This window comes from Tamandua tetradactyla, chromosome 3 (genome assembly GCF_023851605.1).
Source record: "Tamandua tetradactyla isolate mTamTet1 chromosome 3, mTamTet1.pri, whole genome shotgun sequence".
NCBI classification, from domain to species: domain Eukaryota; kingdom Metazoa; phylum Chordata; class Mammalia; order Pilosa; family Myrmecophagidae; genus Tamandua; species Tamandua tetradactyla.
Genome location: NC_135329.1, coordinates 174961377 through 174978236, shown reverse-complemented (window position 1 = coordinate 174978236; position 16860 = coordinate 174961377). Strand labels below are relative to the sequence as shown.

General features: G+C 39.2%; 1 long non-coding RNA gene across 1 annotated transcript in view; it reads left to right on the top strand.

Annotated features, from left to right (window-relative positions):
• The first annotated feature begins 1161 nt into the window (after window positions 1–1161).
• Window positions 1162–16860, top strand: part of LOC143676493 (uncharacterized) — a 40911-nt gene continuing 25212 nt past the window's right edge. The window contains exon 1 of the long non-coding RNA XR_013172140.1: window positions 1162–1419. This is a non-coding gene — a long non-coding RNA (uncharacterized LOC143676493). The remainder of the gene's footprint in view (window positions 1420–16860) is intronic.

The following is a 16860-nucleotide window of genomic DNA, read 5'->3' as shown; positions in this document are numbered from 1 at the left end:
TTGACCATATGGCTTTGGCTTTAGGTTTACCTTCTCTTTGGGGTCTATGTCTGATTCACTTATTTACCACCTTGCTCTAAGGGGGGCTATTTTCCCTTTTGTTCTGACACTGGACAGAGGACTCAGCTTGATTTCCCATAACCCAACTGAACAAAGCTAGAATGTTCATGTAAGATTACATATTCATGATAGCAGATGTATTAGTCAAGGTTCTCTAGGGAAATATAACTGACAAGATATACATTATATATATATAATGTAAATATTGTGATATTTTTTATAGGAATTGGCCCACATGACTACGGGGATGGCAAGTCCAAATTCCATGGGGCAGGCCGCAAGCTGGAAAACATCAATGAAAGTTTTTGATGAACTGCCCAGGAGAAGCTGGTTGGCTGAAGAAGAGATGCAATTTCTCCCTTCTGACTGCTGAAATCATCAATATTCCTCTTAAGGCCTTCAGTTGATTGGATGAGACCTCTCTCACTGTTGAAGGCAATCTCAGTTGATTGCAGATGTGATCGACCATAGAAACAATCAACTTACTGATTATTTAAATCCACAAAACTTCCTCACAGTAACAACCGGGCAGTGCTTGCTTGCTTGACTAAACAATTGGGCATAATAACCTGGCTGAGGTGACACAGTAACTTAACCATCACAGGAGGTAACAAGAGGATAACAAAAGGACATAATTTCATTGATCTTGTTTAGAACTAATTTTACTTCTCTTCTCTTGCAGGCCCAATGCTTGGATGCTTTTCTTCCTGGCTTTTGATCTCCGGTCTCATAATGGTCATTGTCATCTGTAAACACCAGCAGGAGATCTGTGCCTTCCATGGTCTGGACATGTGAAACCAACAGAGACTGAGCACCTTCCATTCTAGTTTACTGTTTGAGGTCATGTTGTTTTTTCTTGGTGATTGACATGAGAGGTGGCTTCTCATTCAAAGAAGTTCCCATCCACCATCACAAGACAGAGGTATTTTTATAGATATTACCAAGAAAGTCATATCAGTCTGTTGCTTCCTATTGAGACGGAGCTCGAAGGATATTAAGGAATGATGAGAAAAAAAGAAAGGAAGAAAGAAAGAAAGACACAGGCGGGTTCAGGAGGTCTGAAGCTTGAGTTTACTTCAGACAGACTTCAGACAATTTTATTCTCAACCAGATCCTTGTTATATACCACAGGATGTCAATAGATATGCAGGCATTTCCTGAGGGAGCAAGATTCTTATCTCACAGTGTTCTTCATACTTAACATAACTGTTTGGGGTAAACATTTTCTTCCTCCCAGACTGCTCTACATAACAATCCCCACAGTTACCGCCGCCATCCTGAGGCCAGCAGCTTGCAACAAATTCTGTAGGTCTTGCTTTAAACTCTTGGCTTCTACATCAGTCTCCAGAAAAGCCCATGGTAAGAGCAGGGTTAGTTTTTGTTATTTCTGGCAGGATCTTTCTGTTGCCTGCTTGGACAAATGCTTTTATCTGATGCAGTATCTTGCTCAATGCCCCACACTATTTGTATGTGTGCTCTTTGGTTGTCTCTGGCTTGATTCATACTTTCTAACAACTGAAAGGACTATGGGTGGCAGGAGGTGGAGCATTTTTGGACAGCAAGAAATATTCAGAGGCAGCAAAAGTTGCATAAGAATACACTATTAAATTCTAAGACCAAAAGGCCTTAGTGCTAAATCCATATTGCACAGCACTAAAAACTTTGCAAAAATCCTTCTATGCTGACTTGTCCACACTGTGCACAGGATTGTTCAAGCAAACTTGTAAACCTGTGGCTAGATCATATGTAATAAAGCATCAAATTTAGGAAATTATGGGACTCATTTCAAATGTGTCTCTCTTCCCATCATAATACAACTGATAAATAGACATTTCTGTCCCTCATGAAGACCTCTCTGTAAAAATAGAATGAAGCACATAATAATGGATCTAATATTAAAATGTAAATAATTGTTTATTTACAATTATTTTTTCTATAATAATTGAGCACAGTTTTTCTAAGCCTTCTTTCCTATTCCAAAGGGGAATAATTTTAGGATGGTTTTACATACCTTTACTTAAAATATCCAGTAGGAGAGGGACTAATGTTTTCAGTGAAAGCTTCAGTAACATGAAAAAGAGAAAAGGACAAATACATAATTGTACGAAAGAAGAGAAACATGAGTGAATAACCATTTTATAGCTGCCATAATTTTCCTTATTGTTGGAAATATTATTCTGCTGAATGAACAAGTGGGTTCTTACACATGGTCAAGAAATGTAATTGGCTTTGTCTGACTTCCATTGAGAATACAAAAGTCACTTTTTTTGTGGATCTGTCTAAAGAATATCTGATAAAGCAATGAAGGTAAAAATCTGCGGTGGAAGTTTAAATGCAAAATCTGACAAAGGATCTCAACCTTCCTATCCCCATACATGGGGCACTGGGTCTAGGGTAGAACTACAGCTGTAGTTAGACTATATATGTATTCTTTAAAGTTTCATAGGAACCAGTGAAAGAGTTCACTTTGGTAGATGACTCATGCTGCTGCCACTCTCACCCATCAGTGCTCCCTAGGGTTTCTTAAGAAATTTCAAAGTCATGGTCAGCACTAATTGAACACTCACATGGCTTTGCATAAACTCCATTTTCTCAAATTTTCATTAAAGTCGTGTTCTACTATCAAAACCTGTATTCCTGAAAGAAGAACAAGAATTGCCATCCAGGAAATGCCCATCTAGTTTTCTTCATGAATATTTGAAATGTGTGCTTAGAAAAATGGCAAAAATAGTAGCCTTTACCAAAGAGCTTTTTCAAAACCTGATCCACTGTAACAGCTCATGCATATACTTCCTTTCAATTTATTGTTTTTTTCTCCTTAAATTTCTAAAAGTAAACTAGAAAGTGTGGGCACTACCTTCCTTTGCTAATTACCAGACACACATTAAGCTGTATTTAAATAAGGTAAGCATTTAACACCTGTGAGCTACTTCTCCAGGTGTGAATCAAAATCTGCCTGAACCAGAGCTCTGTTCAACAAGATCTGGTTGCAGGGTGTGTTGCTGATGTGTATCTATCCTGACTCCTGTGCTCTCACTAGCCAAAGTGTATTCAGCAGCATAGGCTTCAGGCTTAGTAGTAATGTAGTCTCAGGCTCCCCACAATTTAACTACCTGCCCAGGTAATCTATTGGCTCATTAAAGATGGAGAAGCCCTGCCCTGCCCTGCACAGGTGAGAAGAAGGAAACTGTAGGGGACTCGTAGACCATGGAACAGGAGCTCTGCAGTCTCCAGCCATGCCTGGTACTTTCTTACTCCTCCAAGGTGCCATTAGGACTCTGGCTAATGATGGGTTCAAGGTGTTTCATGAGGGTTTGACAGGCATTCTGCAGGTGGAAAGTGAGAGGCAAGAGGAACATTCTCATACAAAAACACTAAAGATACTATGCACCAACCCCCATATATGTGTATGAATGTTTACCTTTGAGTATATGAACATGGAGAGAGAAATGGAAGGACCTACCCTAGGCTATTGACATTGGTTACCTCGCAGTAGGGGAAGAGGCAACACTTCCCTGCCAAAAAGAAAAAGAAAAAGCCTGTTAAAATGTGTCCACAACTGAACACATCACATATAAAATGATCCCAATTACATAAAATTATATGGACATGCATGTACATATACATGGAGAAGTGTATAAAAGGATATTGACAAAATATTGATGGCTTATCTCTGGATGGCTGGCTTCCAGGTGATTAAATTTTTTTTTTTTTTTGCCTTTGGACTTTTTGTATGGGCTTAAAATCTTTATTTGTTGTTGTTTTTTTTAAGAAAAGCATATACTATTAATATAATCACAAAAGAGCAAAACAGCTACTTATATTGGGTAGTAAAAAATAAATTTTAACAACTTTTCTTTGAAAAGAGGTACACTAATCAGCCATCTAGCAGTCTAGGGAAACAATGCTTGGAGTCCCCTTACCCAAGCATGTTGGCTGAGGAGACCTGAACGGCATTACAAGCTGGACAAACATGGGGATTTAGGCACCACTTCTAGAAATTTCTCATTAAAATGCAGATTATAAGGTACACAGGAGGTTCAGTGGTAGAATGCTCGCCTTTCATGTGGGAGACCTGGTTTAATTCCCAGACCATGCACCTCCACACAAACACACAAAAATTGCAGATTATACTGGATCGGTGCAATTTATTAATCTGTGCTCTCAGGTTAGCTTCTCTCACGGGAAGAGAGGGGAATGTCTTGAGCAAGTAGAATCTGAGTCAGATAAATTTTGAGAGGAGTAGGCAGGAAAGTTCTGGGAGGCAGGGTGTGGTTAAAAGGAATAGTCAAGTTAGGTAAATTAGGGCATGCAAAAAAAATACATATATACATTAATCTTAAAAAAGAAACTAAGAAGCTAAACTAGGTATTGTCTTCCCTAGGCTTATCAGGACATTGGGAGTGGTTAATTAGAATATCTGAAAGGAGTTTCTGCTTACAAAGTAAACATTATGTTTCCAAATCATCTATTGATAAAATGCAAATAGAGAGATGGAGTTGTGAAGTAGTGTGGGGTAACTTAATGAGCTGGAATTGCGCCCTTTTCCAGCAATCAGGGACACCCACAGAAAGGTGGAGAAGCAGGAGAAATATCTTCCTTGTACAGTCTCATATCTCAGGCAAGATGCTCATGAACATTAAGTGTAGGAGTATGTTTAGCTATATTCATCTCTTTTTGCCAATAAACTCATGCAATTTTATAAAACAATTCTTAAAAAAAAAATTGTTCTAAAGTCCCACGGTCTAACACTGCCTTTCAGAAATCTGTCTTTTCTTGATTTTGATGGCAGTGCCTTTCTAAAGATTCATTATAGGCCTCTGGTGACAACTTTACTTCCAAAGTGAAGTGTACTCTTTGGGAACTCTACAGAGAACAAGAACAAATAAATGATAGAAATGTTGATATTTCAGTGCAGTTTTCCAAGGACTCTACTGTGCCTTGTAGAAAGGATGATACAATGTAGATTGCGGTTTGGCCCAACCACTAAACTATCGGGGACCCTCTACTCCTCAACTTCTCACTGCTTGCTAGACGACACTGCCGCACGCAGAAAAGGGGCTTGAGCCGGGGGTCTGGGTCCAAGGGGCACGCGCAAGAGACCTCGCTGCGGGTCTAAAGGACTGGAGGCCGAGTCAATTAAGGCATGAAGCGAGGTAGCTTTATTGTTGGTAGACGCTTATGCCAGGGCTGCCAGTAGCTAAAGACCACGAGGCTCGGTGAGCCCTGGATTATATACAGTTTGAGGAGAGGCGGAGTTAGGGCGTGGCCTCCAGGGGAGGGTAGCCAATCACACAGGGAGGACGGATGAGTGACTGTGACCATAGAGATGCTGTTCCTGAGTGTACCCGTAGCAGAGGATGTTGGGTAGGTGGAGGACTAAGGAGAAGACCAATAGGGTTAAAGAGACAAGAGTGCATCATCACTAGTCGCCGGCGAGGCCTGTAATTCAGAGGTCTAGAAGAACCGGACGTGCCAAAATGGCGAGGGAGGGAGAGAAAGAGACTAAGCCACCAGGACAAGAATAAAATTATGCCACAGTAGATCTTATTTTTTCTAGAACTAGTAGAGCAATTTCAAGGAAATTGCAAAGGAAGAATCCAGCTCCTGCAAAAATTATTTCATTTATGTGGTAATGCATTCACCCATCCATCAACCATCCATTCAACCATCTGTCCATATCCATCCATTCTTCCATCCAAACATCTGTGCCCTGGGCTAAGAAGAGGAACAGGGATGATTAAGATTAGGGCTTTTTTAACAGTCTGGGATGAATAGGCCTAAAAGGAAACCAGTGGTTTCAGCACCGTGACTGTAATGAAGGTAAGAATTAAAGGTGCATGGTGCATGTGAGAATGATAGAGGGAGGAGGGCTGGGGGCATAAATGAAATCAGAAAGAAAGATAGATGTTAAAGATTGAGATGGTATAATCTAGGAATGCCTAGAGTGTATAATAATAGTGACTAAATGTACAAATTCTAAAAATGTTTTTGCATGAGGAAGAACAAAGAAATGTCATTACTGCAGGGTCCTGAAAATGGATGGTAATTAATATTTTAAAATGTCACCTTATGTGTGAGACTAAAGCAAAACATGTTTAGTTGGTACAAAATTTATATTTTGACTAGTGCATTTCCTAATATAACTTATGTAGATAAGTTATATATGTCTGATTGAACACCATAAGTACTTGGAATCTCAGGTAGGACATGAGATTTTGTTGGTTTGTCCAGAGTGATGCCCTGATGAATCCCAGAGTGATTTGATCAGTGAGTGGAAAAGTATTTGCAAAGCCCCCTTTGGGGAATGGTGAGAACGAGGAGAAATTCAACTTCCCTGAGTTGAAATCTTGATATTCTCACAAGCAGTGTGGACAACCAAAGCAATAGGCTGAGCCCCGGTCTTGGGGTTTGTTCATATGAAACTTAACCCCACAAAGGATAGGTCAAGTCTACTTAAAATTTAGGCCTAAGAGTCAACCCCAAGAGAGCCTCTTTTGTTGCTCAGATGTGGCCTCTCTCTCTCCAGCCAACCCAACAAGCAATCTCACCACCCTCCCCCTGTCTTCATGGGACAAGATTTCCAGGGGTGTGGCCCTTCCTGGCAACATGGGACAGAAATCCTAGAATGAGCTGAGATTCAGCATTAAGGGATTGAGAAAAACCCTAGAATGAGCTGAAACTCAGCATCAAGGGATTGAAAAAACCTTCTCGACCAAAAGGGGGAAGAGTGAAATGAGACAAAGTGGCAATGGCTGAGAGATTCCAAACAGAGTTGAGAGGTTATCCTGGAGGTTATTCTTACGCATTGAGTAGATATCATCTTGTTATTCAAGATGTAGTGGAGAGGCTGGAAGGAACTGCCTGAAAATATAGAGCTGTGTTCCAGAAGCCATGTTTCTTGAGGTTGATTGAATAATGATATAGCTTTCACAATGTGACTGTGTGATTATGAAAACCTTGTGTCTGATGCTCCTTTTATCTACCTTGTCAACAAATGAGTAGAACATATGAAATAAAAATAAATAATAGGGGGAACAAATGTTAAAATAAATTTAGTTTGAAATGCTAGTGATCAGTGAAAGCGAGGGGTAAGGGGTATGGTAGGTATAATCTTTTGTTTTCTGTTTTCATTTTATTTCTTTTTCTATTGTCTTTTTATTTCTTTTCCTGAATGGATGCAAATGTTCGAAGAAATGATGACTATGCAGCTAAGTGATGATACTGTGAATTACTGATTATCTATGTTAATGTTTTATTTCATTTGTTAATTTTTTAAATTAATAAATTAAAAAAAAAGAAAACTGATACCAATTAGATGGCTATTAGAATAGTCCAGCTGAGAAATTATGGTATCATTAAAAAGGATGGTGATGGGAGATGAGAAAAAATAGAAATTAGGGATTTCATTTTTAAAGGCAGATTCTTATTGCATAAAAAGATCTCCAAAATACACTGTTGAATGAAAAAAAAAGGTTCATGGTGCCAGTCAGAAAAGATTTCCAGAAATAATGCTTGAATGTTTCACAAAAGCATAATAACAGCTGTTAAATAGGATAGTAACTTAAGGCATTCCTTGAGATGATCTGTAAATTAGAACTGTGGTGTTTTTGCTATTGCAAAAGAGGCAAATCTGCCAAACCAATACTGAAAACCTCTGGAGTTATTAAATACTAAAATTTAGTACTAATTTCTAAATTAAAATTTTCTTTCTGAAAATTAGTATCTCCAGATATTTTATCATAAGCCATTGGGAAAAAAATTTTTTTCAGACTGTAAGCATTACTGTAAATTACCTGATAATAACATTCTTTGGATATTCAACTGAGAATTTCATAGGGATAATGGTAATTCCTCTCTTCTTGCAATAACTCTGCTGGTTAAATTCCTGTGTAGCATTTTTCTTACCATAATATGAAGAATTTTCCATACATTTCTCCAAGCGTCTGTTCTAGTTTGTTAGCTGCTAGAATGCCATATACCAGAAATGGGATGGCTTTTAAAAAGGGGAATTTAATAAGCTGCTAGTTTACAGTTCTAAAGCTGAGATAATGTCCCAATTAAAGCAAGTCTATAGAAATGTCCAATCAAAGGCATCCATGGAAAGATGCCTTGGTTCAAGAAGGCTGCTGAAGTTCAGGGTCTCTCTCTCTCTCAAGTAAGAAGGCACATGGTGAACAGGGTCAGGGTTTCTCTCTCATCTGGAAGGGCACTTGGTGAACATGGCATCATCTGCTAGCTTTCTCTCCTGGCGTCCTTTCATGATGCTCCCCAGGAGGTGTTTTCCTTCTTCATTTCCTTAGGTCGATGGCTGGTGGGCTCTCTGTTTCAAGTGGCTATGTCGTTCTGCTCTCACAGAAATCTCTCACTTTCTCCAAAATGTTTCCTCTTTTATAGGATTCCCATAAACTAATCAAGACCCACCCAAATGGGTGGAGACACATCTCCCCTAATCCAATTTAACAACCACTCTTGATTGGGTTACTTCTCCAGGGAGATGGCCTAATTACAGATTCAAACATACAGTATTGAATAGGGATTATTCTGCCTTTACAAAATGGGATTTTGATTAAAATATAGCTTTTCTAGGGTACATACATCCTTTCAAACCAGCACACATCTTATTGGATTCTCTGGATCAAATTCTTGCTTGCAAATTTTCCTATCAATTGTTTTGTACATGTTTAACTAATCTGGTAGATGAAAATACCAAACTGCACAACAAGATCCAAAGAAAGTGAGTCCATGATAGAGATTGACCTTTAGAATATCATGGCATTAACATGAAAGGACACACTGAAAATAAACTCAGCTTTTTAAGAGAAAAAGCAATTTTAAGAATTGAAAGATAGGAAGTGGACTTCAGAGAAGATGGCCGAACAGAGTAGCTTGAGATTAGCCCTGCTCCACAGAAAAGTTAAAGAACGGACAGGAGGGTGACTGAGGTGTCAATTTGGGAGTGCAGCTGACCTGGGGGAGCCTTCTGTACCACATAGGGCAGCCCTGGTTACACAGGCTGAGTAACTGAGCGGCAGAAAGCTGGAGTCTGGTGCAGAGCCCATGGGAGTGCAAGGACGGGAGCCCGGGACTAGGAAGTAAGCCAGGCTCCATTCCTTGGGCACACTACCCTCACCAGTGCAGCCTATGACTGGTGACTCACGCTACACCCTGTGCACCCAAATTCTGTCACCTGCTCCTATTCCCCATGCTCCAGGCACCCCACCTCAAAAGCCCCCAGTGCACGTGCCTGGTCCCCACCCCCACCCCAAGTGCAGCCCAACCCACCTCGCCAGCACCCCTCCCAGGCACTATCTTCCCCTCCCTGTTCCCTGCAGGCTGTTGCCAGCACATAAAGGCTGCGGACACTAACCCTCTTGCCTGGGCTACCCCTGGCCCTGACCCTTAGTGTCACACAGCTTCACTCCACCCCTCCTGAGCTCTGCACGTCTGTTTACAGCACTCCCAGGCCCATGCATGTGCACGGGCCCCCAATCATGTTATTCAGCTCTGAGAAACACATTTTACAGCAGTTCTAGAACCGTGCATGCGTGCAGCCCTCAGTCACACTTCCCAACTCTAAGAAAGTGCAAACCTGCACAGTCAGGTCACATCTGCCCCCAATCCATGAAGGCATAATGCTGACCTGCTGCCACAGGTCTACATATGCACACAAAGGACCCCATACCTTAGACCAGTGCACACCAGGGTTATGCCCCAGACTGAAGCACCCACACATCTACATCCTCCTTGGCTGCTGGGCACCCACATTCACAAGCATCAGCATAACACCCCCAACCTGCACCTATCCCTGCCCTGAAACAAATCACTGCACTGGGTGCCCAGCCCATGCCCTTCTCCCTGCTGTACAACCATCCTGCAAACACAAGGCCTTAGACTACTGAAAGAAATCAACTCAAAATGTAAATAAATCAAGATATGTACATGCCACGAAGACAGCAGAAGATCACTAAGCATATCACAATGCAGACAGATATAGCCCTGCCTAATGACCAAATTAAAACACCAGAGGAGACACAGACACTTGAAACACTAATCGAAGATGTTCATACAACTCTACTTAATAAAATAAGAGGGATAGCAAATGACATAAAGGAGACTAAGAAGACAGAAGAGCGTAAAGAGGAATTTGAAAGAATAAATAGAAAAATAGTGGATATCACAGAGATTAAAGACTCTGTTGACCAAATAAAAAATGTACTAGAGGCACACAACACCAGATTTGAAGAGACAGAAGAAAAAATAACGATATAGAGGACAGGATAATTGACTTCAAAGACTGAAAACAACAAATGACAAAAAAAGATGGAAAAAAATTGAATGGGAGCTCAGGGAAACAATAGACAAAACAAAGAGCACAAATACAAGAATCATTGGTGTCCCAGAAGGAGAAGAGAGGAGTAAAGAGCTAGGAAGAGTAGCTGAGGATATAATGGGGGAAAACTTCCCAACCCTCATAAAGGACATAAATATACAAATCAAAGAAGACCAATGAATTCCAAACAGAATAAATCCAAACAGGCCCTTCCCAAGGCATATGCCAATCATCCGTCAAATGTTGAAGAGAAGCAGAAAATCCTGAAAGTGGCAGGAGAAAAACAATCTATAAGAGAAACCAAATAAGAGAACATATAAGAGAAACCAAATAAGACTGAGTTCAGACTACTGAACTAGCACCCTGGAGGTGAGAAGGCAGTGGTATGATATATTCAAGATCCTGAAAGAGAAAGACTTTCAGCCAAGAACTCTGTACCCAGCCAAATTGTCCTTCAAAATTGAATGGAGAGAGTAAAGTTTTCACAGACAAAGAAGTCCTCAAAGAATTTGTTAACAAGAGACTGGCCCTATAAGAAATACTAAAAGGAATTCTTCCAGTTGAGAAAAAAAGACAGGAGAGGGAAGTCTGGAGCAGGGCACAGAATTGAAGAGTACCATTAAGGGTAATTTAAAGAATACAAAGAGAAAGAGGGAAAAGAATATATAGATCTGATAAACAAAATTAAAAAGATAAGATGGTGGCATCAAGAAACACCTTTTCAGTAATAACTTTGAATGTTAATGGATTAAACTTACCAATTAAAAAATACAGATTGGCAGAATGGATTAAGAAACATAATCCAGCTATATGCTGCTTACAGGAGACTCATCTTAGACCCAAGGATACAAATAAATTGGAAGTGAAAGGATGGAAAAAGATTTTCCATGCTAATTGCAACTAAAAGAAAGCAGGAGTAGCTATACTAATATCGGACAAAATAGACATTAAATGTAAAGAAATCATAAGAGACAAAGAAGGACACTATATACTAATTAAAGGGCCAATTCGCCAAGAAGACATAACAATCATAAATGTTTATGTTCCCAATCAAGAAGCTCCAAAGTGTATGAGACAGACATTGGAAAAACTGAAGGGAGTGATGGCTGTTTCAAAAATAATATAGGAGACTTCAATACACTGTGCTCCTCTATAGATAAAACATCCAGATAGAAGATCAACAAGGAAATAGAGAAGTTAAATAACCTGATAAATGAATTAGACCTAACAGACATATTTAGGTCATTGCACCCCACAGTACAAGGATATATTCTACTGCTCATGGAATATTCTCCAAGATAGATCATATGCTGGGGCACTAACAGGTCTTTATAAATTTAAAAACATTGAAGCTATTCAAAGCACTTTCTCTGATCACAATGGGATGAGCTGGGTCTCAATAACCACCAAGAACAAGAACATTAACAAATATATGGACATTAAATCACGCACTCTTAAACAACCAGTGGGTCAAAGAAGAAATTGTTAGAGAAATAAGTAGCTATCTGATAAGATGAAAAACTTATCAGAACTTATGGGATGTGGCAAAGGCTTGTTGAGAGGGAAATTTATTGCCCTAAATGCCTATATTAAAAAACAACATAGAGCAGAAAGTGAGGACTTAACAGCACATCTGGAGGAACTTGAGAAATAACAGCAAATTAATCCCAAAGCAAATAAGAGGAGAGAAATAACAAAGATTAAAGAAGAGATAAATGAATGGGAGAATAAAAGAACACTAGAAAGAATCAATGAAACCAAAAGTTGGTTCTTTGAGAAAATCAATAAAATTGATTGGCTGCTAGCAAGACTGACACAGGAAAAAGAGGGAGAGGATGCAAATAAACAAAATCAGAAATGAGAAGGGGTGTGTTACCACAGACCCTGAAGAAATAAAAGAAATCATAAGAGAATACTATGAACAACTATATGTCAACAAACTAGACAACTTAGATGAAATGGACAAATTCAGGAGACACACAAACAAGCTACACTGACTCGGGAAGAAATAGAGGATCTCAACAAACCAATCACAAGTAAAGAGATTTAATCAGTCATCAAAAATCTTCCTCCAAAGAAAAGCCCAGGACAAGATGATTTCACAGGAGAATTTTATCAAACATTCCAAAAAAACTAACAGCAATCCTGCTCAAACTTTTCAAAAAAATTGAGGAAAAAGGAACTCTACCTAACTCATTTAAGAAGCTAATATTGTTTTAATACCAATACCAGATAAAGATACTATAAGAAAGGAAAACTACAGGCCAATCTCCCTAATGAACATAGATACAAAAATTCTCAGTAAAATATTAGCAAATCGAATCCAATAGCACATTAAAAGAATTACACACCATGACCAAGTGGGGTTTATACCAGGAATGCAAGGATGGTTCAACACAAGAAAATCACTCAATGTAATGCAGCACATTAACAAATTAAAAGGGAAAAATCACATGATCATCTTGATTGTTGCTGAAAAAGCATTCGACGAAATTCAGCATACTTTTCTGATAAAAATACTCCAAAAGATAGTAATGAAAGGTGACTACTTCAATATGATAAAGGGAATCCATGAGAAACTGATGGCCAGTATCATACTCAATGGAGAGAGACTGAAAGCTTTTCCCTTAAGATCAGGGACAAGACAAGTATGCCCACTGTCACCACTGTTACTCAACATTGTGCTAGAAGTTCTAGCTAGAGCAACCAGGCAGAACAAAGGAATAAAAGGCATCCAAATTGGAGAGGAAGAAGTAAAACTCTCATTATTTGCAGATGATATGACACTATTCTTGGAAGATCCTGAGAATTCTACAACAAAGTTACTTGAGCTAATAAATTCAGCAAGGTGGTGGGATACAAAATTAATGTGCAAAAATCAGGAACATTTCTATGCACAGGCAATGACCTAGCTGAGGAGTAAGTTAAGGAAAAAAAATCCATTCAAAAAGAATCAAATACTTAGGAATGAACTTAACTAGGGATGTAAATGACTTGTACACAGAAACGACATAAAACTGCTAAAAGAAATCAAAGGAGATCTGAATAGGTGGAAAGACATTCCCTGCTCATGGTTAGGAAGGCTAAATGCAGTTAAGATGTCAATTCTCTCCAAATTGATCTACAGATTCAACACAGTACCAATCAAAATTCCAACAACCTACTTTGAAGATTTGCAAAAGCTAACTACCAAATTCATCTGGAAGGAAAAGTGACCTTGAATAGCTAAAAGCACCCTAAAAAAGAAGAGAGAAGTGGGAGGACTAACACTCCCTGACTTTAAAACCTACTATAAAGCCATAGTGGTCAAAACAGCATGGTACTGGCACAAAGATAGAAGCATTGATCAATGAAATCAAATTGAGAGTGCAGAAAAAGACCACCAAATCTATGGTCAATTCATTTTTGATAAGGCCCCCAAATCCTCTGAACTGGGACAAATAGTCTTTTCAATAATTGGGCATGGAGGAACTGGATATCAATAGCCGAGAGAATGAAAGAGGATGCCTATCTTACACCCTACACAAAAATTAACTCAAAGTGGATCAAACACCTAAATATAAGAACTAGCACCACAAAGCTTCTAGAAGAAAATGTAGGGAAACATTCTCAAGACCTAGTAATAGGAGGTAGCTTCCTAAACTTTACACCCAAAGCACAAGCAACAAAAGAAAAAATAGATAAATGGGAACACCTCAAAATCAAATGCTTCTGCACCTCAAAAGACTGTCAAAAAGGTGAAGAGGCAGCCAACTCAATGGGAGAAAATATTTGGAAATCATTTATCGGACAAATGTTTGATATCCTGTATATACAAAAAAAATCATACAACTCAACAACAAAAGAACAAACAACCTAATTATAAAATGGGCTAAAGATATGAATAGGCATTTTTCTGAAGTGCAAAAACAGGTGGCTCAAAAGCACATGGAGAGATGCTCATTTTCAATGGCTATAAAGGAAATACAGATCAAGACTACAATGAGGTACCACCTCACACTTATAAGAAATGCTGCTATTAAACGAACAGGAAACTATAAATGTTGGAGAGGATGTGGGGAAACTGGGACACTTATGCACTGCTGGTGGGAATGTACAATGGTGTAGCCACTATGGAAGACTGTTTGGTGGTTCCTTAGGAAACTAAATATCGAGTTGCCCTTAAACCAACAATAGCACTACTTGGTATATACCCAGAAGAGCTGAAAGCAATGACATGAACAGACATTTGCACACCAATGTTCATAGCAGCATTATTCACAGTTGCCAAAAGATGGAAACAAACCAAATGCCCATCAACAGCTGAGTGAATCAACAAAATGTGGTATATACATATGATGGAATATTATGCAGCAGTAAGATGAAATGAGGTCCTGAAGCACATGACAAGATGGATGAAACTTGAGGACATAATGCTGAGTGAAATTAGCCAGACACAAAGGGATAGCACTGTAAGATTCCACTTTTATGACCAGCATAAAGGTATAATCAAAGGCTTATAATACAGAATATAGGGAACTTAGAGATACATGGAAGTTAGAGATGGGTGAGTTGTTAGCTAATGAGGTTGAACTCCAATGTAAGGGAATAGATAGGAGTGAAGGTGGTTCTCAGGTGGGTATATAATAATATTGCCATATTGAAGATGAACAAGATTGAAAGGGATATATAGACCTACATGTCCCAGTGATTTGCCCTAGAAATATGAATTAGTTCTCTCAAGAATTACTTCAAAGATATGATTCTTGTATAAAGAGTGTTTAAATTCAGGACACAGGGGGAAAACTGCTATTGCATGCTATGAACTATGTTCAAAAGGAAACCATCAGCACTACCACAGCAACAGCAGAGGTAAGTAATGGGGGGTGGTGGGACAAGAGTTAAGAGGAGGTTTAGATTTCCTATTTAGCAAGGGGGTGTTTACTGGTTTTCTTTCTCTTGGGGACAATGAAATTATCTAAAATTGAGAATGTTGATGGATTGTGGACTTTGAGCACTCTACATGATGTCCGATGAATACAGGTGGCTGAAGGATGCGCTGTTGGAGAAGTAGATTGGTGAACGATGGTGTATGTTTGTGAATGAAGGTTGGGCTACTACAAAAAGGAACATAGTAGTGCAGCATGCAACAATGTGAATGAACATAACGTGAGACATTTGTTGAGACAAAATAAGCCAGAAACAAAAGAACAACAATGGTCTGGTTATCTTTAGAAAATGTTTATAAGAAAACAGGGGCCTAGATTGTAAGCTTTTAGAGCCGACACATTAAGTTCAGAGTGGTTGATTATTTTTTCTGGATTTTGAGAGGCTGTTATATATATATAACCTGATATTTAGAGATAATAATGAAGGCAAACAGGTTGGGCTTAAAGTAGTTCAGAACATAGGGGTAAGGAAGACAGTGTCTATATTTGAGAACCACACATACTCTTTGAGACCAATGGAAGAAAGGCTTATTTGATCTGGAACTGAAACTTTCTGTAGTGCATAATCTAATTCAACATATCTGTTTAGCTCATTTGAACAATTGAAACACAGGGAGCCCAGAATAAGAAAGAGGTCCTTTAATCTCATATAGATTATTGTAATGCCTGGAAACATCCTAGAGTATATTAAGCAGATAATCAAAAAGTATTGGCAAAGTTCCCAGAGGGAGGGGAGAAAGGATATGGAACTATTAAACCTTACCATCAGGGAATCCCCTGATGCTGCGTCAAACTTTAGGGACCTCAAATCAATAGGCCATGTCCTCGATCATGAGGCTTACTCTTGTGAAGTTCGTGTAGGTAGCAGAGAAGCTTACACTACCTATAGGCATGCTTAAGAGTTACTTCTGGAGGACCTCTGTTGTTGCTCAGATGTGGCCTCAGTCTCTCTAAGTCCAACTCTGTAGGTGAAATTATTTGCCCTCTCGCCTACGTGGGACATGACATCCAGGGGTGAAAATCTCCCGGGAGACATGGGATATGACTCCCAGGGATGAATCCAGACCTGGCACCTTGGAATTAACAATTCCATCCTGACTAGAAGGGGGAAAAGAAGTGTAATTAATAAAGTATCAGTGGCAGAGAGAGTTCAAATAGAGTCGAGAGGCTACTCTGGAGGTTGCTCTTATGCAAGCTTCAGGCAGGCCTTGCTACCTATCATAATCTGCCAATCCCCAACCAGGACCATTCCAGCCAATCCTAAAGAACACCTAGGGTAATATGTAAGATTCCACAAGGGTTTTATGAACTAGAATAACTTTCCAAAACCTACAACCTCCAGATGGGTCAGTGGTCTAGAGAAGTCCTGAAACCTAGCCCAGCCTCTCTGGAACATCAGATAATTCCATCTTCCTAACCTATATTAGTGACAGACCTTTCCAATATAAAAAATTTAGAATTGCCATAGCCCAAACACCCCTAAAGAGTGGTATGGAAAGGTTAGAGGTGATGGTGGAGTTATACATAGAAGATAGGATT